Below are 22428 nucleotides of genomic sequence, written 5' to 3' on the forward strand. Positions count from 1 at the left end.
TGCCAAAATATGATAATAATTACACACTACCATAGCTTCAATGACTGGTGGTTATTCTATGATTTACAGGTGTGAAGCTGAACATCTTTTCATGTGGTGATTAGTCTTTGCCTACTTTCCTGCTGGGCTACCATCTTTCTCACTTTTTATTCAGTGATCTATTTAGTACAGCCATTCAACCTTTGACTATGGTTAGACAACCTTTGACTAAAAATATCTCAAAAAATAAAACATATTGAATTGGAAAAACACCCTTAATACCCATTATCTTTGAATCGAACACTCACAAACCTTTTGGAGCATTCTGATAACACAGACCGAGGCCACTCTGGCAAAAGTGAAGTGGTCCTCTTGGGGCAGTTTCTACCTGGGGCAGAAATCGGGGTGATGCAAATCTAGGCCCATCACAGGCAAAGCCACTAGGCCATCTCCATGCAAAGCAGCCCTGCTAAAAGGCACCCGGGATTTTCTTCTGCAGCTTGAAGCTGAGAAAATTATGCAGCAGGAGTTGAGTATAAGGACAAACTTCCTCTACGGGCTAGATTAATTTTCATAAGAAAGAGGAATGAAGCTGGCCCAGAGGGAGAACTGATATAGATGTCTGCTGGGCTGAGCAGAGTTTGGCTGGTGAGTTCTAGAGAAGTGGCCCAGCAAACACCCAGCACCAGGATCTGCTGAGCAACACTGTCCACCAGTCCGCCACACAAGATCATGCTCTGGTGGCACCTCCTTGTGCAAAAGCAAGCACAGAGAGATGCAGGCCTGGGACCTCAGCATGGAGAAACAGTACTCAGTATGAGATGGTCCAGTGTCTGTCCCTCTGGGTTTGTTAGTAGACCTGAGCTCACGCTCCCTACCACAGAAGGACCACTCCCATGTCCCCTGGTAACTCTGAAGCCCTCTTTCAGTCCTCTGGAGAACTTGTCCTATAATCCAGCACTGCATGCTCCAAGTGCAGTTAACACTAATGGAAGATACAGGAGTTGAGGAAAAGCAACAGAAGCTCATCTGACCCTGGAGTGCCATTGGAAAGGGGGCTCTGGAAAGACAGCAACTCTCCCCTGTACCGGGTTGATAGCAAGGGACGGAAAATCCAGCTCAGGACTCCTCTGAGAGTGGTCTCTGCATTTCCTCTTCTCCTGGATGCACAAATGTGCTCCAAGAAGGTGAAGATTCCTCCACGAGCAGCTGATTATTAAGAAGACTGCTGGTGGAGGGGCGGCAGTGTATAAGAGTGAGCTGATGTTGTGGCATCATTAAGTTAAGCTCTGCCTGTAATGCTGGCCTCCCAAATGGGAACTGGTTCATGTCCTGGCTGCTCCACGTCTGATACAGCTCCTTGCTAATGCATCTGGGAAAGCAGCAGCAGATGGCTTGAGTGTTTGGGATCCTGTACCCATGTAAAAGACCCAGAAGAAAGCTCCTGGCTCCTGGTTTCAGGTTGTCACAGCTCTGTTCATTTGGGGAGTGAACCAATAGATGGAAGATCTCTCTGTATCTCTTTGTGTCTCTTTCTCTCTCTCTCTCTCTGTAACTGCCTTTCAAGTGAGTAAAATAAATCTTTACAAATAAGACAAAATAAATAAAACACAGAGGTGGCCTCTGTGAGTAACAGACTGTCCAAACACGCCCCTTACCAATGTCCCCTCCACTCTCTCACGCAGAAAAGGCCACCTGGGGTTGTATCCAGTGACCTGCAGGTCCACGGGCATCTCCCCAGTGATGTATACACCATTTCCAGATCCCAGAAACACCTCATCATTCACTCGCCCCTGGGGACAATACAAGCTTGTCAGAAAATACATTCTGACAAGCTCATGGAATCGGAAAAATTTAAATCTGCGTATAGCTTCCCTTAGTAACATGAATTTCCCAAGAACATTTTCAAAATCCCACAATGCATGGATTTCAGAACTTGTTTGTTATCAATATAGATTTATTATCTTCTCAATTCCATTCGTTGCCAGCTTTCTGGAGTGCATGAGACTGATGGGTCTTAAGTGTGTCCTTCTCTGGGCAAGCCGCATGGAAAAAACAAACCAGGCACCACAGTTAAAAAGCCCTTCTTGATTCCCCTGACCTCAGCCAGAATCCAAGATCCTTTTCTACTTAGAAGATCTGAGAGGCTGGAATCCCATGAATAAGACAGTGGACGGCTATCAACAACAGGTGGCAGGCATGACTTCTATCTGACCCATGGGTACTTGGCTAAGTAGCTCAGCTTTCAGTTACCCTTTTACTTTTCCATCATTCCACAGCCCTAGCACAGTATTTACAGAGACCTTTGGGCTTGCTGGAGAAGCTAAAACATCCTGCTTTAAATAAAAATGCCTCACTGAACATACAGCAAGAAATCTCCAGAGGAAGGAGCTTGGCACAGCAATGAAGACACCACTTTGGAAGTTGTAGTTTACACTGTAGTGCCTGCGTTTCAGGGCCATTTCCACTTTCCTTTCCAGTTTCCTGCTAACTCATCCTGTAAGAGGCAGAGATGAAGGCTCAAGCATTTGGGTCTCTGCAGCTCACATGGGTGACTGGCATTGAGTTCTGGGCTCCTGGCTTTGTCCTGGTATACCCACAGCTGGTGGGAATACCGGGGCAAGGAGTCAGTGGATACAACCTTGGTTTCTGCCTCTCTCCTCATCTCTCATGCCTTTCAAACAAAATATTTTTTTAATTAAATTTCTCAGATTCTACTGAACACAATTAAAAACTCACCAACAGGTTTTCTCCTAGCCAATTAAAAAAATAATTGTGCGTGAACGCAAAATAGTCTCGAATCTTCAATATGATCTCCTAAGTTTGTCTTCCACATGCCTGAGGCATACATGGACTCAATGCTTACAGAAGGTGGTCAAGGTTACATGGGGAGTAAGGAAGATGGTTCAGCCTCCTATAACCGCCAACATGCACTAGGATGGCAACGTGCTTAACTCCCAGCTCAAGATGGGCATACGCTTGGCAGCGGAATGCAGGCAGCATAGGGGGCAAAACCCACACACAAAGAAACGCCCCACCAGATCTTTCCCATGGGCACTGAGGGATACGTAGGCGGTCCTACAGTCCCAGTTTCTGAATAGATTTAGAATTCCTACAAACTTGACCTACCTTCACATCCTGGATTTAAGCACGGGTCTGGAATTACAGGCCCAGGCAATGGGAAATACAGAAAAGCAAAAGCACGTGAAACAGAAAGAAGCATTTTCGCAGGAGAGCGGCAGCAGGCATTTGACCAAGAAGTCCGATCCCTAAAAAAGGCAACCATGTCCCACCCTGCAGTACCTGGGCTCAATGCTTGGCTTCAGCTCCCGACTCCAGCTTCCTGTGGGTGTAGACCCTGGGAGATTGTAGTAATGGCTCAAGTGGAGGGAGACCTGAATTGCATTCTTGGTCCCTGGCTCCAACACTGGCCTAGCTCTGGCCCTCACGCGCATCTGGGGAGTGAAGCAGTGAAGAGGAGCTCTCTTTGTTAGTCTCTCTGCCTCTTGAATAAATTTTTAAAAATGAGAAGTGCTGAAACGAAGAGAAAGCAGAAGACAAGCCTGGGCAAGCAGGAGTGTTTGCTGCTGCAGACCCGGCTGTCATTAGGGAAGTGGGTCTTTTCCTCAAAGCGTCAACATGCAAAACAGCCCAGAAAGCAGAAGTGAGGGCCCCAGTGGGATGAGGCCTCTCTGAGTTGCACACTGCAGTGAAGTAACACTCGGGGGCAAGGATCCCACCGAGGGAAACGCAAGCGCAGCTGGGAGTCGGTGGATGTGACCGTGTCATTGCAGGTTCCCCTAGCCTGAAATTGACTTTCCCGCAGTTCTCGTGGAAACAGATTTGGTCTCAAATGGCCAGGTTGAATAGATCTGCCCTTCCTTGATTGCTTTCTGTTTTATATGAACTCCTGGGATCTTGCTGTGAGAGGAGTCAGACTGGGTAGTTGGCAGTTAGGGTATTCTGGGTACCCGAGTCATCATTTTTTCCTCAAATATTAAAGGGCATTTTCTCCACCATGTCTTGGATTCACCAGAGCACATTTCTCCCAAGAGACAGTGCATACTTTAACATATCAAGAACATGCTTCCCGAAGAGGAAAGGGCGCATTAACATATCCAGTTTCCCACCTAAAGCGCCAGTCCAATGTCTCTGGCCAGTGCCAAGGGGAGAGGTGTCAGACTGGCCTCTATCATTAAATGGAAATCAGGATTTTTCCTTTGTTTACGGAGAAACTCCTCTGGAATGAACTTTTTAAAAGACACCATCCTCACCATTAATTTGGGGCTTTTCCTTCTATCCTGAAGCCACTATGGCAGGAGGCTTGGGGTCTTTTTCTCTCTTCTTTTCTCTTTTGAAGTCCCCTCCCATTACTAAGCCAGGAACTCCTCTTCTCAGCTTTCCTAATACATCTTCCTTTAAAACTGAACTGTGACCGCAGGAAAATTCATCTTTCCTGCGAGACAAGAATTGAGGTTGCTGCCGTACTCAGGGTCAAAAACCCTAATACATTACCCAGAAGAACAAGCCAAATGGGAGAGAGATTCTTTTTTTTTTTTTTAAGATTTTATTCATTTTATTACAGCCAGATATACACAGAGGAGGAGAGACAGAGAGGAAGACCCTCCGTCCGATGATTCACTCCACAAGTGAGCCGCAACGGGCCGGTGCGCGCCGAGCCGATGCCGGGAACCAGGAACCTCTGCCAGGTCTCCCTCGCGGGTGCAGTGTCCCAATGCATTGGGCCGTCCTCGACTGCTTTCCCAGGCCACAAGCAGGGAGCTGGATAGGAAGTGGAGCTGCGGGGATTAGAACCGGCGCCCATATGGGATCCCGGGGCTTTCAAGGCGAGGACTTTAGCCGCTAGGCCACGCTGCCGGGCCCAGACTATGTTCTTAAATATGAAGGCCAAAAGAGAGACCTCAAGAGGACACACAGCCAGGACACACAGCAGCCAGCTGTGTAAACGTGAAGGGTCAAGGTACAGGGAGGGGGGGCGGCTGGCTCCTTCCGTGCCTATTCTCAGGACTCCCTCTTCCCCCGGGGCTAACAGCCACTCACAGAACCACCAAAGAGTGCTGCCTTCCACTCAAGCTGAATCAGGGTACTTACTACTGTCCAGGCATCAGGCAAGCACCCATGTACTTTGTGAAGCAAGTCAACTTAAAATTTCTCAAGTCTTTGACATCACCCACACTGGGAAGCAGAGCCATGAGAAGCCCCACCAGACTCCACTCCATAAAGGCTGGGACACCTCAGAGGAAAGGCAAGATGGGGAGACATTCTGCCCTGATCGGTGGGAGCTGGAAGGAATCACATGGATGAGTTTAGTGGGGTAGGGCTGGAAGATGTGAAAGTAACCACGGCCACCTTATACCTCAACCTTGTGAGAGTAACAGCCACGAAGGAAATTACTGTTTGTCAGTCAATACACTTGAGCTACAAAGAGACTATACAGACACTTGAGTGCTGGCCAGATGGCCATGAAATGGGTACATTGACCAGAAAGAGTGAGAAAGGACAGCCTTGCCTTGCTTGTGCAGAAGGTTTTGGGAAAGTGTCTATCACCATTACGTATGATGTTACCTGTAGGGTTTTTGTACACATTTCTTAATCAAGTTATGAAGTGCAGAGTTGAAATCAAAATGGAGTAAACATGGCTTGTTGTTAACTGCAATTCTTTTCACTTTCGTAACTCCTGCTTTACTTGCTTGACTAAGAAACTGTGTGAGCTTGCAGGCCTAATGGTCAACGTGACCTTTAGTGCCAATGGCCCCCCAGTCCCCATAAATCAAAACCCCAGCATAATTAATCCACAGATAATTCCAGGAGTCTGTTCATCACAGGTGGTGCCAAGGCCAGAGCCCAGACCAGAGAAGAGGCAGACAGGGGCTGCCCAGCCAACAAGGAATGTGCAGTCTTTCCTCCCTCACCCTACAAGCTATTGTAAACTGCCCCTTTGGAGCTATTGTAAACTGCCCCTATAAAAACCCTTTGAATGTGCCATTTGGGCCCACAGTCTGGTAAGGGGTGTTGGTCCGGCTGGCCGGTCAGCCGGTCGGTGAGTCAGTCAGTTGCCTTGCCTCTCATTTGTAATAGAATTTCGTTGACTGTCACTGGTGAATGTAGCATTCTGTTTTAGCGGTCAAGTGGATGCAACAGGAGTTCCCATCTATTACTAGTCTCCTAATATTGTTTGCTAGGAAACAGTGTTATGTTTTGTCAAATGCTTTTCCAAATTTACTGACGGGATCACATGGTTTTCCTTCTTTAGCTTGTTGATAGAATAGGTAGCATATTTTCATGATGGAAACTGCTTGGCATACCTGGAAACACATGCCACCTGAATGTGGCAGCTAATCCTTTCACACGCTGTCAGCTTTGATGTTAACATTATCTTGAGGATGTTTGAATCTTTGATACTGGCTTTGTTTCCTTTTATGGTAACGCCTTTATGTAATTTTCATGGTAGAGTAAATGTTAACTCAGAGAATGAATCGGGTCATGTTTTTTCTGCTTCTATTTTCTGGAACAGATTCTGGGAAACTGATATTATTTCTTCCTTAAATGTTTGCTAAGGCACATCAGTAAATCCACCTGAGCCTAGTGGTTTCCTTCCCTCTTTCTTTCTTTTGATCTGAAAGGCAAATCTTACAAAGAGAGAAGTACAGACGGACAGGGAGATCGTCTACACACTCACTCGCTCACTCCCCAGATGACCACAATGGCCAGAGTTGGGGTGATCCAAAGCCAGGGGCCCGTAGCTTCCTCCAGAGCTCCACATGGGTGCAGGATCCCAAGGACTGATCCATCCTCTACCTGTTTCCCAACGTTACAAGCAGGGAACTGGATTAGAAGTAGAGCATTTGTGGGCCCGGCGCCGTGGCCTAGCAGCTAAAGTCCTTGCCTTGAGCGCACCCGGATTCCATATGGGTGCCGGTTCTAATCCCGGCAGCCCCACTTCCCATCCAGCTCCCTGCTTGTGGCCTGGGAAAGCAGTAGAGGATGGCACAAAACTGATGATGAGAAATCATTCCCTCTTAAGAAAAACTTCAACATGCTAATTAGGAAATTCTTCTTTAAGAAATCACAAAACTTACTACCACAAAAGCTTTTCAAAAGGTTCATGGAAATACATACTATGCAAAAACGAAATATTTTTTGCACTAAAGTCTAGAGACAGCTTTCATTTCTATTTTCCATGACCTTCTGAAGTCCTGCTGCATGTTGAAACAGACATAAGGAGGTGGTGGGTCCTCCTTTCTATCCTGATGTCTGTGATCTGCCTCTCTGTATCTGTTCACTGGTACCTCCCTGGCATCCACACAGTGCCTGGTCCTGGCCACATCAAAAGAGCACATTAGTGAACTAATCCAAAACACAAAAATTGGACTGTACACTCTGTGTTTTACTTGAAGATTTATTTATTTATTTGAAAGAGTTACAAGGAGAGAGAGCGAGACAGACAGAGAAAGAGCTTCTATCCAGTGGTTCACTCCCCAGATGGCTGCAACAGCCAGGGCTGGACCAGACCAAAGCCAGGAGCCAGGAGCCAGGAGCCAGGAGCTTCATCCAGGTCTCCCATGTGGGTGCACAGGCTCAAGCACTCGGACCCTCTCCTTGAGCTTTCCCAGGCCATTAGCTGAGAGCTGGATCAGAGTGGAGCAAGTGGGACATAAACTAATACTTGCATTACAGATGGTGACCTTACCAGCTGGTGCCACAATGCCAGCCCCAGATGTATTTTATTTGTTACAAAAACAGTCAAAGTTAACTTGGTTCCAAAAGTCATTTCTCTGCTATGCACAAGAGAAGGACAGTCCATAGTTATATCAAACAACTCTTGCACACAGCAGGGAAATAACTCCGATAACTTTTGCTGCCTGAGGTAACTACGAACATGCTCCATGCAGCCCCTCTAAGCTCTGAGCTGGCAAGTGCTGGCCCTGGCTCCTCCTCGGAGATGCCTCTGAGATGCCTCTGCACAACAGCATATCACCCGCAGATCCACGTAAGGCTGTGTTTTATGTGGATCTCTGCTCAGACATCTTATGACAATACTACTGATCCATCCACTTGAAGGGTTCACAGCCCTGCCACTCCTGCCTGAAGACGGCTCTGCTAACATGCTCATTTCTTCCCTAAGACACATCACAGCCTTCAGGCATTCAGGGAAAGCGGACAACCCCTCAGCCTGCACACAGGACCCATTGTAAACAGCACAGTGGAGCAGGGGATTTGGTCTACCACTTAAGACATCCACATTCCTAGTCACAGTTCCTGGGTCGGATCACATGCCCTACTCCTGACTGTAGCTCTGCTAATACAGATCCCAATAGTAGGGATGATTTCACACCTGCTCAGCGTGCGCTGAGTCTCATAGGAGTCAGAACCGGGGGCGGGAGGGTGGAATGAACCAGCAGATGGGAGCTCTGTCTCCCCTCATCTCCCGTAAAGAAATTTGAAAACGCAACACAAGGCAAACAGCAAAAGCACCAAAAATCAACAAAGCATGACAATTTTCAAATCAAGCTGCTGCACACACTAGACAAGGACACTTGTTTCTAGTACAAGCTGGAACATGTGCAGGGAGCCCTCTCGCTTGGTTCAGCCACAGCTGGGAACGTGCACGCTGAGTCTCTCCAGCTTTCTGCCACTGTGCACATATTCAAAAATTATCACAAAAGCGCTGCATGCTTTTATTTGGGGACTGAAATTACAGTGGTGTGGGTGAGCAAATTCACAGTGTTCATAAATAACAAGAATCGACCACTGCATTTCAGCTTACATCAGGGCACTAGCTGTGGCCCTTAGATTGTCACCCATTTTTTTAGGGACTTCTAGAATTATTACAAGGAACTTCCATGGTCACAAACAAACCAGATGGGTTTGCTCTAAGTCCAGGTTATTAGGAAAAAAAAATACCTGGAGAGTAGATACCAATATTTGGGAAATTCTTTTATCAGTTTATCTCAGTTCCTGACAATCACCTCTCCCTGGATTCTGTGCTTTCAAACAGAATTTTTCCTGCTACCCTCAAAAATATAGGTTGTATTTAGACAATCAAAATTCAAGGTCCAGAGTTGTGGTATGGCAACTCAAGCCACTTCCTGTGAAACCGGCCTCCCATATGAGCACCAGTTTGTGGTCCAGCTGTTCTATTTGTAATCTAATTCCTGCTATTGTTCCAGGAAAGGCAGTAGAGGCTGGAACAAGTGTGAAGGGTCAAGATGCCACTGCCTGCTCCTCTCTGAAATTGTCCTATAATAAGAACTAGAAAAAAAGAAACACATTAGAACTGGTCGCCCTCACTAACCTGAAAACCACCCGAGGTGGCAGCTCCGTCTGTTGCTGTAACATAACAATTGCCTAAAGCTGGGACTCTAGAAAGACTATTATTGGTGACGCTTCTGATCCAAGGTCAAGGATCTATATCAGCTGGTGACCTCCTTGCTGGAGAGTCCTGAGCACCCCACCACATTGGCTTTGGCTACAGACCTCTGTTGGCGATATCCCCTTGACCATGAATGGAGGAGTCCCTTTGTGAGGACAGAGCCCTTGTCACCTCTAAAGGTCTTACCTCATCCCGCCTCTCAGTACCTCACCATGGGGACCGAGTTCCATCGTGTGTTTCAGAGATACCAAATCATCTCCAACCATAGCAGCTGATCAGAGGATGCCCTGGCAAACTTGCAGACCCTTAGGGAAGACTGTCACAGATCTGAGACAGAGCGTGCAGGGCGGGGGTCCCGCTCAGCAGGGCGAAGCCAACTGCTGCTTGCGGATGGAAGACAGGAGATTCCAAAGGAATAGCACCCTCCCCAGGAAAAATACCTACGAAACAAAAGCTCTCGTGTTCACACACACACACACACACACACACTCTCTCTCTCTCTCGCTCTCTCTCTCTCTCGCTCTCGCTCTTCCTATGAAGTTCCCTGCTAATGTGTCTCTTAAAGCAGGGAAAGGTGCTCCTGTCCTGTCAGCCACGAAAGAAACCAGGATGGAGCTCTTGGCTCCTGGCTTCACACTGGCCCAGGCCTGGCCACTGCAGCCACTGAGTGAACCAGCAAATGGAAAAGTGTCTGTCTTTCTCTCTCTCTCTCTCTCCTCTCTCTTTCTCCCCGCCCCTTCCCTCTCTCCCTGTAACTCTACCTTTCAAATAAAGAAATGTTTCAAAAAAAAAAGCAGAAGTTCAAGGTGTGCAAGCAAGGCAGGTACAGAGAAACAAGAAAAGGCACAAAAATATACTACCAGGTCAGGGAGAAACAGCAAAAAATAAATAAAGGCTTTCATTTCAAGCTAAGAGGAAAAAAAAAAAAGCAGATACCAGCATTGCAAAGAGCCTAGAGAAGAGAATTGAGCAGCTTGAGAAACATGAAACCAAAATGGAAGTGTGAAGGAATTCAACAGAAACCCAGGAGGGCAAAGGAGACCCAAGACCAGCCAAAGGGCATCTCCAAAGCTAAGGCTTTGAGCAAAGGCACAGAGTACATGTTTAAACTTCCAGAAAAGAGTTCTTTGTGCCAGAGCACCAGGAATCAAAGATCTGCAGTGTGCCTCTCTACTCCTGAACAGAAGTAGGTCCCTAATAAAACTGCTAAATATACCTAGACAACAAAATTCTAGACTCTACCATTGCTTATCCCTACAGTGTCATGACGCATGCAAAGAGCAGAGCACTGGAGTTGAAGGACTGTATTACCGTAAAACACTGGGGACCGTGGCGAGGGGAGAAGGAGCAGAGAGGCAAGGGGGGGGAAGAGGGGGGAAGACCTACACTTCCAATAGTGTAAAACAAAACATAAGAAGAAAAAAGAAGGAAGTTCTTGACTCCAGAGTTTAAAAAGCTTTTTATCTACAAGTCTCCAAAGGAAACATAAACTACTGGGTCTTAACTAAATACAGACCCAGCACAGCACCCAGCAATCCCCTCTGGGGGTTTCCAGAAGGATTTGGAACCAGTGGCTGGCGGCACCACCACTCACTGCAGCCAAGACAGGAGTAAACGGATCTACACATGGATGAACGGATGAAGAGAATGCGGTCTGCACAAGCACCAGAATGCCACCCAGTCTTCAGAAAGCTGGCAGTGCTGCTGCCAGTGGCGACAGCGGGGAGCCTGGAGGATGACAGGGTAAGCCAAAGAAGCCAGACACGGAAGACAAAGACTGTGGCTTTTCCCTCACGTGTGGAAGCGAAAACAATGGAAAGCCTGGAAACAGAGCAAGAATGCTGGTTGCCAAGGGCCTGGGAGTGAGCAGGTGGGATGATGTTGGCCAATGAGCACGACACTGCAGCTAGACAAGAGGAAGACACGATAAGCACTTAAGGGGACAAATATACTTATTAGCTTGATTCCATCATGCCACCTTGTATTCACGTATCACAACCATAGCTATATCCGCCACACTTACAACTTGTCAGAACTTTAAAAATACATTGGACCATCTTCCTCAGCAACTCTCAGAGCAGAAGAGCAACAAACACAAGGTTTTCAGGCGTAGCAGCACATCCTACTCGGGGAAGGTGGTCCAGCTGGGCTCGGGGCTACTCACGAGGCATTTCAGTCACTTGGGGACTTGGACTGAGACGTCAGACAGGTTCTGGGGCCTCAACATAACAGCCAGGGGCACAGGGGCATTGCCGGGGTGCACTGCACTAAGTGGCTGCTTGCAAGCCATGCATCCCATATGGAAGCCCAGCCACTCCAATCCTGAGGCAGATCCCTGCTAACGTGCCTTGGAAAGCAGCAGCAGATAGTCCAAATAACTGGGCCCATGCTACCTCTGTGGGAGATAAGGATGGAGCTCTTAGCTCCTGGTTTAGTTGTGGCTTTTGCGGGAATGATTCAATAGAGAGGATTTTTTTTTTTCTCTGTGTGTGTTTCCCTCAGGAAACGGAGCCCCGCACGGTGGCCCACCAGCTAAAGTTCTCGCCTTGCAAGCATTAGTGCGTATCCCAGCAGCCCTGCTTCCCATCCAGCTCCCTGCTTGTGGCCTGGGAAAGCAGTCGAGGACGGCCCAAAGCCTTGGGTTCCTGCACCCGCATGGGAGACCCGGAAGAGGCTCTGGGCTCCTGGCTTCAGATCAACACAGCTCTGGCCATTGAGATCACTTGGGGAGTGAATCATCAGACGGAAGATCTTTCTCTCTGTCTCTCTTCCTCTCTATATGACTTTGCAATAAAAATAAATAAATCTTAAAAAAAAAAAAAACGAGGGAAGGATAAGGCTCCCTATCTTTAACACCTGTTTCAAACTCACCCCAGCTGCTTCTGAAAAATACAGGTACCAGGGAAGGTGCAGCCAGTCCCTGCCGACCCAGACACTGCTGGTGAGCACCAGGTGGTAGCAGCTCACACTACACAGGCACAGAGAAAAGCTCTGGGCTAGGCAAAGCTCTTCCTTCCCCTGCAGGGGGCAGTCACCTTGACTTCCGGATGAGGGTCCACCCTGGTGAGGGTCCACCACAGCACATTTTTGTAACGCTCTCCCAGCAGCCCAACAGGCAGCCAGAATGGAGAACCACCTGCTTTGGAATTTCAGTAGGGAATGTTCTGGGCTTCACAGATGTCTGGCCATTGACACAGACAGCCATGCAAGCCCCCTGCCCAAGCCCAAAGAATGTCCCAAGCAGATGACTGGGTGACACTGTAAGGAAAAAGGAGAGGGCCCGGAGGCGTGGCCTAGCGGCTAAAGTCCTCGCCTTGAAAGCCCCGGGATGCCATATGTGCGCCGGTTCTAATCCCGGCAGCTCCACTTCCCATCCAGCTCCCTGCTTGTGGCTGGGAAAGCAGTTGAGGATGGCCCAATGCATTGGGACCCTGCACCCGCGTGGGAGACCCGGAAGAGGTTCCAGGTTCCCGGCTTAGGATCGGCGCGCACCGGCCCGTTGCGGCTCACTTGGGGAGTGAATCATCGGATGGAAGATCTTCCTCTCTATCTCTCCTCCTCTCTGTATATCCGGCTTCCCAATAATAATAAATCTTTTTTTTTAATAATAATAAATCTTAAAAAAAAGGAAGAAGGAGAAAAGCCATAACCCACAAGAACATTTTTATTTAAATAAATATCAATGTTGGTAGAGCAGCAATTGTGATAAAAAGAGACTTTTTTTCTTGTTAGTGGCACATCATAACTGCACTTACAAGGGTACTTCAAAGAATTTGTGAAAACAACAAATTTTTTTAGTGTATTTAGCACAAAAAGTTTCTGTAAGCTAGGCACTTTTTTTTATACCATGCCTTTCACACAAACTTCCTGAAATACCCCTGCATTAATGGAGAACAGTATGACCTTTCAACACGTGAATCCTGGGCTAGCTGTTACGGTGCACGATAAGACACCTACTTCAAACCCACAGGAAGTACTGGAGCTCATTACCTGCCTCGGGCTCCTGACTCCAGCTTTTTGCTAATGTAGACCCTGGGAGGCAACACGCAATGGCTTGCGTGGTTGCCCCCAACATGGGACGCCTGGATTGAGTTCTCACTCTCAGCCTCACCCTGTCCAGGTTTGGCAGGCACTCAGGGAGTGAACCAGAAGATGTGAGCTTTCTCTCTCTCTCTCTCTCTCTCTCTCTCTCTCTCTCTCTCGCCCTGCCTCCTTCCCTCTCTTTCTAACACACTCACTCACTCATTCTCTAACAAACAAAAATTGAGCAGCAACATAAAACATACAGAGATCATATGTACTAATCCAGTCAAAGTTAATTGGCATTTCCAGCTCCTTATCCTTTCTTTGGAGCCTTCAAGCTCTTCTAGTTCTTTCTAAAACATGAGGGATCTTCAAAAAGTTCAAGGAAAGTGCATGTTACAAGAAAAATGCATGGATTTTAAAAAATCATCGCTTCCAGAATGGACCCATGTCTTCAATGCCTTTGTCTGCAAGTGTTCTGCAGTCTCACGTGACATCATAGGCTACCGTGAGGAGCCGACATTCCCGCACTTAAACCTCAGGGATCAAACACAGCATGACAGCATGCAAGGATCCTGACCCTTGTCCTTTGCCATCCCTGGAGCCCTGGTTCGGCCCCCAGGTGCTGAGAGAAGCCTCTAGGCACTCCGCTGCTGCTGCTGCATTTCCTGATGCTGGGCTGAGTCAGCAAAGGAAGTGTGTAATTCACGGACCCTTCAGAGTGGCTTCGCTCGCGGTATTTTATCTGTGCTCAAGCCAAGCCACACAGGAATTCCCGAGACCGACTGACCGGACATCTCTTGCCCACCAGCCAAGTGCAAGTGCACAGCGAGCGAGCGGCTGGACACACCACATGGGCCCTGCTGGGGAATGTCCACTTTCCTGCCTCTGCTCAGTCCTCTCACCTCTGTCCACCTAAGATAACTGGGGCCACCTCAAGCCTCTCCCACAACTTCCACATGTCTCTACAATTTCTGGTTTACATTTATTTTATTGTTAGGTATCTGAACAGCACAAAGACACACACAAACAGAGAGACACAGAGAAAGAGAATTTCTGTTTACCAATTACTCTGCAAAGGCCTGCACCAGCTGGGGGCTTAGCCAGGCCAAAGCTGAGAGCCGGGGACTCAAGCCAGGCTCCCACACATGTGCAACAGAAACACAACTATTGACCATTGCAGCCTCCAAAGGTGCACTAAGATTTATTTTTATTAGAAAGTCAGATATACAGAGAGGAGGAGAAACAGAGAGGAAGATCTTCTGTTGGCAGATCCAATCCAAAGCCAGGAGCCAGGAGCTTCTTCTGGGTCTCTCATGCAGATGCAGCATCCGAAGGCTTTGGGCCATCCTCCACTACTTGCTCAGGCCACAAGGAGGGAGCTGGATGGGCAGCAGGGCTGCAGGGACACGAACTGCCGCCCAAATGGGATCCTAGCACATGGAAGGAGAACTTTACCCACTAGGTTACCACGCTGGGCCAAATCTTAGTGCATTCATTTGGAAACCATCCCCAAGCACCAGCATCTGCAGGGCGTGAGTCCTAGGATCCCCCTCGGGACCAAAATTATTGCAATGACTGAAGCTCAAGTGATTGGTAGAAAATGGTGTAACACTTGTTCATGAGGTACCTGAAAAAGTACACGCAAACAATGGAAAATCACATTTTGCCACGAAATTTGAAATTCACGCAGTTTTCTTCATTATATATATTTACTTTATATGAAAGATAAAGAAACAGAGTTCTTCTATCCACCCGTTCACATCCCAAATGCCCACAGTTCCAAGCCGAAGCCAGCAGCTTGGGGTCCAGTCTGTGAATCCAACACGGGCGGCAGGGACCCATCTAACTTGAGCCACTGCCTGCTGTTTTCCAGTGAAATGGAGACAAGTCTTAAAACCCAGTCTCTCCAATACTGAATCCCAAATGGCATTTTGACCTTTCACGGACTTTTTGAAGATCCCTTGTATGCATGATTCTAACACATTTTGCCTGAGATTAAAATCATCTTTACATCTCATTTTCCACAAACTTTCTGAAGCCCCCTTGTCTAATACAAGCACATCCTCCTGAATACTTTAAGTCATCCCTGAAGTGCTGAGCTAATGGGTCAGTACTGCTGCGATTATTGCTGGCAATGTTTCTGACCCAAGGTCGACTGAGTCCTCTGATGCTATGGAAACAGACCACGCAGAGCCGACCATGCCTTAACCAATGTGCTTCATATCTAAGGTTGTGTTCATCAACTCAAACCCGCTTGGTCTGGGTTCCCACTCATAAGTTCTGCTGCAAGGGGATAGCACTGGGACACAGCATATCAGGCCCCCACTTACGACCCTGGCATCCCACATCTAAGAGCTGGGTTCGAGTTCAAGGCAGCGGGTGATGACCCAAGTGCTTGGACCTCTGACTCCCATGTGGGGAAACCATGAGAGTTCCTGCCTAGATCAACTCTGGCTGTTGGAGCTGACTGGAGAGTGAACCAGCAGATGCAAGATTTTCTCTCTCTCTCTCTTCACCTTGCAATTAAATGATAATTTCAAAATAGGAAAGGGAAAAGAACTTTGCTTCAAGAAAGACTCTGGGAACCAATGCCTTTCCCATGTGAGTCACCAGTAATGTCACCGCTAACCAAACAGTCATGGACTGCCTGCATTTCGTGGATGTGTCGGGAGGCTGTGCGTTGAGTGGGCAATTACGGTGGAGTTAATGACTGGGCCAGATCAGATACCTGAGGACGAGACTCACTCAGAGCTTCTCAAAAGCGAGGATGCAGAGTGGCTGCACGGCCTGGCAATTAAAATGCCTCTGGGATGCCTCTACTCCATTTTGGACTTCCTAGGTTCCACATCTGATTCCAGCTGCCTCCTAAGGCACTCTCTGAGAGGCAACAGGTGATGGGAGATGGGGACCCGCCATCCGCCCGGGAGACTCCTGGATGAAATCCCAGGCTCCTGGCTTCGGGCATCCCTGGCCATCACGGGCAGTGAAACAACAGATAGGAACTCTTGCTGTTTTCTGCCTCCCAAGTAAAGTAAAAACATACACAAATTCCAAGGTAAGGCTGTTCTCATGCCCCCATCAATTCCTGGGATCAGGGCTCCCCAAGAAAATTGAGGGTCATCAACGTATGAGCAAGGGACACTTGTCTTGAGCAGTGGCCTGAAGAACCGGGATGGGGGCTGGCAGGGCAGAGCCAGTCCTGCTCTGGACTCCCCAGGGAAGGGCCATGTGGGGCTGGTGTATGACCCGCTCAGTGTCCAGCAGCCTTTGCCATGACTGTGGTGATATTTGTAGACTCTGATGCAGAGCTGTCAACCACATGTGTCTACTGGCCCTTGAAATGTGGTTAGCGTGACTGAGAACTGAATTTTTAATTTGATCGGTTTTTGAACAGTTGAGTTCAAGTAAACAGTCCCACAGAGAGACTGGCTCAGTACCAAACATTTGTGACAAGAAGTCCAGGGAAAGTGCTTACCCTGAGACCACTGTGTGACCAAAATCTAACTGTATCCAAATTACATCTGGTAGGTGACAATGTTAAAAATCTGTAAGAGTGTCTACAATGTACAAAGTAGGGGTCACTCCAGGAGCAAAGGGCATACACAAATTCTGAGAGCATGATCTCCAAATGGATAACTTGAAAGAGCAAGATAAGGGCCAAAACCACATGAACAAAGCGTTTCACAGTTTCAGAGTAATGGCAGGATTCTCTGGCCTGGTCCTGTCCAGTGGGGAGGCTCAGGATAGCTGGGGAGAACACAGCTTATGCGTCATTAATTAGAGCCAGCCAGATCCCGGCACAGACAGGCGGCTTGGCTTCGAGGTCAAGTGGCACTGCTGGCCTGGAGCTCATTTCTCTGAGCCTCCTTTAAAATTCTTCTGGAACCATCTTCAGTCTAGCAGTTAAGAAGTTGATTTGGATGACCCGATCCCTTGTCAGTATACTCCTAACTTCAGCTTCCTGCTCAGGTAGCCCCGAGATGCCAATGGCAGTAGCCCACATGACTGAAAATCTGGACTCTGGCCCTGGTCCAGACATGGCCACTGGGGATGTATGAGGAGTTAACCCAAGGATAAGAACTCTCTTGTCTACTTGTTTTTCAAATGAATAGATTTTCTTTAAAAATCAAGACAGAATTATTTTGCTCATCAAAGGTTCCTGTTTTTCAATTGCTAGTGAACCAGTTGTTATTTATTCCAGATCTCCTGCATTCAACCATGACCGCCTTGCACAGGGGCTTGCTCCTTACAAATCAATCTGCATGCTGCTTTGCACAGAGCATCTCATAGCCTGACGGGCACCGATGGAGTAAGCATTTTTAGCTCCCTTTTGTAGGCGAGGGAGCAAGAGTCAGTATCATCACAGATAAATGATGGAATCTGGACCCAGTGCCCAGTGTGCTTCTGCCGACCACGCTGCTCCCTAGAGGGGCGTTAGGACCTCTTGCTGGTATGGCATGTGGGAGGATTAAAGCCATAGTCCTGGACGTTTTGTTATATAGGTGAGGTGTGTGCATTCAAGGAGCTGTGCTGTGGAGGGCACAGTGTGGGTGGAGGGAGTCAGGCTGCAGACGTGACACTACAGCCTGTCCCCAGCCGGACCCCAGCAAGAGCAGCCCACAGGTCATCACGTGCTGCAGCCTGGAGGGCCAGGCACAAAGCCACAGACACCACACTCCAACCCTGAGAAGACAACGGCAACACGACACAGTCGTGTAACAAACAGTCCCACAGCAGATGAAGACGATAGATGGGGAGTGTTTTCATGTCAGCAGGCCTGGATCAGGTGCCAGCTTCTGTGTTTCCCAATGAGCTTCCTACTCATGTCCATCCTGAGGAGGTGGCAGATAATGGCTCAAGCACTGAGGGTCCCGGCCGCTCGTGTGGGAGAACCACAAAGTTCTGGGATCCCGGCTTAGGCATTAGCACCAGCTGTTGTGGGCATCTAGGGAGTGATCCAGTAGACAGATTTCTGTGTTGCTCTTCCTTTTAATTTCAAATAACATGAAAATTTAAAAAACAAAAAAGAATGACCCTAAAAAAAAACCCCTTAAATTTGGAAACCATTCAAATTGACATGGAAAATGTGACAGGTAGGTTTTCATAGCTGAAGGAGACACACCTTCTCTTTCTGAGGATTTATTTATGGGCATTCACCTCCCATAAGTTTCGAAACAGTGTGCAGACACCAAACTGTCATTCTTACTCAGCCACTTTCCTCCCCAAATTGTACAAATGCACTGGGAATGGAAAAGTGTTTGCTGGGCCCAGAGGTGTGGCCTAGCGGCTAAAGTCCTCGCCTTGAATGCCCCGGGATCCCATATGGGCGCCGGTTCTAATCCCAGCAGCTCCACTTCCCATCCAGCTCCCTGCTTGTGGCCTGGGAAAGCAGTCGAGGACGGCCCAAAGCTTTGGGACCCTGCACCCTCGTGGGAGACCCGGAAGAGGTTCCTGGTTCCTGGCTTCGGATCAGCACAGCACCAGCCATTGCGCTCACTTGGGGAGTGAATCATCGGACGGAAGATCTTCCTCTCTGTCTCTTCTCTCTGTATATCTGACTTTGTAATAAAATAAATAAATCTTTTTAAAAAAAGTGTTTGCAACAGAAATATGTCTGAGCTGTCTTTCCTCTGTCTCTTACACATATATACACAACCCAAATAGGAAAGAACCTTCCCAGCCAGCCCAGAAAGCATGCGACCGAAGGCACACACACTGCCATCAGAGGAATCACATCAAGAAATTCCCATGTGGAGTTCCAGTGCGATGGTTCAGTGGCTAAATCCTCACCTTGTACTCATCGGGATCCCATATGGGCCAGTTCATACCCCAGCTGCTCCACTTCCCATGCAGCTTCCTGCTCATAGCCTGGGAGGGCAGTGAAGGACAGCCCAAGGCCTTGGGACACTGCACCCACATGGGAGATCCAAAGGGAGCTCCTGATTCCTGGCTTTGGATCAGCTGCAGTCATTGCAAATGACCACTTGGGGAGTGAACCTGCAGATGTAGAATCTTTCTCTCTGTGTCTCTCCTTCTTTCTGTAAATATGCCTTTCCAGTATACATACATATATAATATATACATACATACATAAATTCTCATTTGGCAGGTGCTTTCAGAACCCGCAACAACGTGTTCGTGGGCTATGGAAGCCGATGTTCTCAGCCTCCATCGGGGCTCCTCTGCTTTGGAGGCCCCACGGCAGGCCACTGCAGGCTGGCCTGGGCTTCCGAGGTTGAGATGACCTCCTCTAGAGACGGCAGTGCACCAGTGAGGGTGAGAACCACAGAAGAACTTCACGCAAGCCGCCAGGACGCTCACATCTCACCTCCTCTAAGACGGAAGGGTCCAGCGGTCACGCCTGCAGATGCCTGCCCATGTTTCTGAGTTGATGTTCTACCCTGTGTCGCCTTAGCGACTGTCTTCCTCTCAAGCAAACCTTTGTGTGTTACTCTTACTTTTCTAAATTGCAAAAGTCACACTCGTGATTGCTGTAAATATAGCAAAGTTAGAGTTATGCAGAATAAAAGGGTAACTTTCTCCTTTTTCCTCAAACCAAGGCTGCTTACTGCCTTCCACAGGTAATGGCCATTCTTAATGTCATGTTTTCAGATCAGAATATATATTTATGCACATACACACATACATGTATAGGCAGATTTGCATCTAAATAAACAGCAACTCACCATAGTCTATGTCACTATATGCATGAATAGGTTTTTTAAAAAGACATATAATGAGATGTCATACCTTCCTTTTTAAATCAATATAATTTGAACATTTTCATACTTGGGTGTACAAAAATTCCACATTAAAAAAAAGACTGTAGATCGCAGAAACGCTGTTTAACTAGTTCCCCTACTCACACCTATTTTTTCCCCTTTGTTGGTGTTACAAAACAAAATGTTGCAACAAATCACTGTATGCATACAAATTTCTCCAGTCTTATCACTTTGCATATGGGTAGCAAGTTCCGAAAAGTGAAACTGTTGAGACCAGGCGCTGTTTGAAACTTCAGCAGATACTACAAAATGTCCCTGGCAATGCTCACCTGTTTTCTTTCTTTTTTTTTTCCTTATTGATTTCAAAGCACTCCTTACATATCGAGGCTATCGGCGCTTTATCATTAGCACTGAAAGTAAATGCACGTTTGTGCGGTAGGAGACTCAGATGAGCGACGGGCCGGTCCTCGCTATACCAGGTGCCACAGATTGAACTGTGCACCCCACCGGCTCCCCAGTTCCACTGCTGGAGTCCTAACTCCCAGAACCTCCTAGTGTGATCACCTGTGGAGACAAGCTCGTTTCAGACGTGCTTATGTTAAAGTGTGGTCCTTTCAGGTGCACCCCAATTCAACTGGTTGAGGTGTTTATGCACAAGGGAAACCTGGACTGAGATTGTACAGGGCGTGTCACGTGGAGACGATGAAGGCAGCCAGCTACAAGCCAAGGACCGAGGCCAGAAGGAACACACACAGTGCTTGTAACAAGACTGGGAACTTCTTGGCCTCTGGAAGGGTGAGAAATAACATACGTTTCCATATGTTATACATGTCTATCGCAAAGCCACCCGGTGTGAGGTCCTTTATTCTACTGCCCCTGCCACCCCTCCAGCAAAGCAACCCATCACTGCTCTATGAACAGACACAGACAAGAAGCAAATGGCCAAAAAGGGATACCTTGGACATATTCAGGTCTTTACAGGCACTGGTGGCTCCTTGGGAGAACATCACGGTGCATAAATATTCATCCACCTTCTTCCTACTTGCCAGACTCCTTGACCGGATCACTGAAATCCCACCCGCACCCCAATCTTTCCATTTCTGCTTGGAAATGACTCTGGAATTTCCCCTTTTTCCCTTGTTCTAGAATAACCCTCCAGAACATCGAGCACTTCAAGCCCTTCAACTCTCAGAACAGTAACACAGGCACGAGACAGTAATTCTACCACTAGGAAGACAGCTGCAGACGTGAGGGTCTGATGTGCAAGCCACAGTGAGTGGCTCCATGCACTCAGCTTCTATGATCCCAGTTAACTCGGCTGTTAACTGTGCTTTTTCCATTGCTTGCACAAAGCACAAGGGGCTGGGCCGTACATAAAGAACAGGGATTTATTTAGCTCACAGTTTGAGGGGTTGACCATCCAAATCAGGCGTGGATGTATTCACCGGTTAAGGTTCCAGTGAGAAAGGAACATGGCAGGGGCGTGTGTGAGAGGGACCGAGTGGTCACCTGGCAAGCAGGCAGCCAGAGGCAGGTAGGCAGCCCTGCTTGCTCTTCTGCTACCCACTCCGTCTTACAGGAACTCATCAGCATCCTATGAAAACTACACAATTTTGGAAAGGGCAGCACCCCTGGTGATGCCTTACCTCCTACAAGTCTCCAATTTTTCAACGTTTCAGCACCTTCCAGTATCACCATGCTGATGACCATGCTTCAAAAACACGTATCTTTGTTTTGGAGGGGGGCACATTCAAACCATCACAGCCAACACAGCTGTGACTGGCTCATCCTGCACCACGCATGCCCACGTCCTCACAAAGCACAGGCCGTAAGAGGTCATGCAACAAGTGCTGCCTTCGTAGACTAACTCCGAGGGCACCTCAAACTTGAACGTGAGACAAGCACACCAAAACTTCTCACATCTGCCTGTCATGGGATGCTGCCATCTAGTTCCCACTGAATGTACTTAATTTTCAACACAAAGACACAAATCGCAATACCTGCCAGGCTACCTTCCACTACCGGTGCAAGAGTCATATCAACATGTCTTTCACTCAGCTGGAGTTTGTTGGGGGAACTTCAAAGTCCCCCCTCACTAAGACATGAGCACGGCCTCATTTTTCCTCATTCTTAAAGCAGTGGGCGGTACTTCTAGTTCTGGAAGAGAAACAGACAGGCTCTAAGGGCTGCAATCCCAGTGCTGCTCCCACACCTTCTGGGGCCTCACTGTCTCTCAGCAGGTTTGGGCAGATAATCCTGAAAAGCCCCCTCAGTGCTAACATCATATTATTTTTTTTAAGCTTTATT

At 47.9% G+C, this 22428-nt stretch overlaps 1 protein-coding gene across 3 annotated transcripts in view; it reads right to left on the reverse strand.

Moving 5' to 3' along the window:
• SYK (spleen associated tyrosine kinase) overlaps nucleotides 1-22428 on the reverse strand; it is an 86664-nt gene that overhangs the window by 52730 nt on the left and 11506 nt on the right. The window contains exon 1 of one of the 3 annotated variants that reach the window (XM_058672884.1): nucleotides 3283-3644. The exons of the other annotated variants lie outside the window; for them this stretch is intronic. The gene's annotated coding sequence lies outside the window, so the exon portion shown is untranslated. Of the gene's footprint in view, nucleotides 1-3282; nucleotides 3645-22428 lie in introns of those variants that run through there. 3 annotated transcript variants of the gene reach the window in all.

This window comes from Ochotona princeps, chromosome 14, assembly GCF_030435755.1.
Source record: "Ochotona princeps isolate mOchPri1 chromosome 14, mOchPri1.hap1, whole genome shotgun sequence".
Classification (NCBI taxonomy): Eukaryota; Metazoa; Chordata; class Mammalia; order Lagomorpha; family Ochotonidae; genus Ochotona; species Ochotona princeps.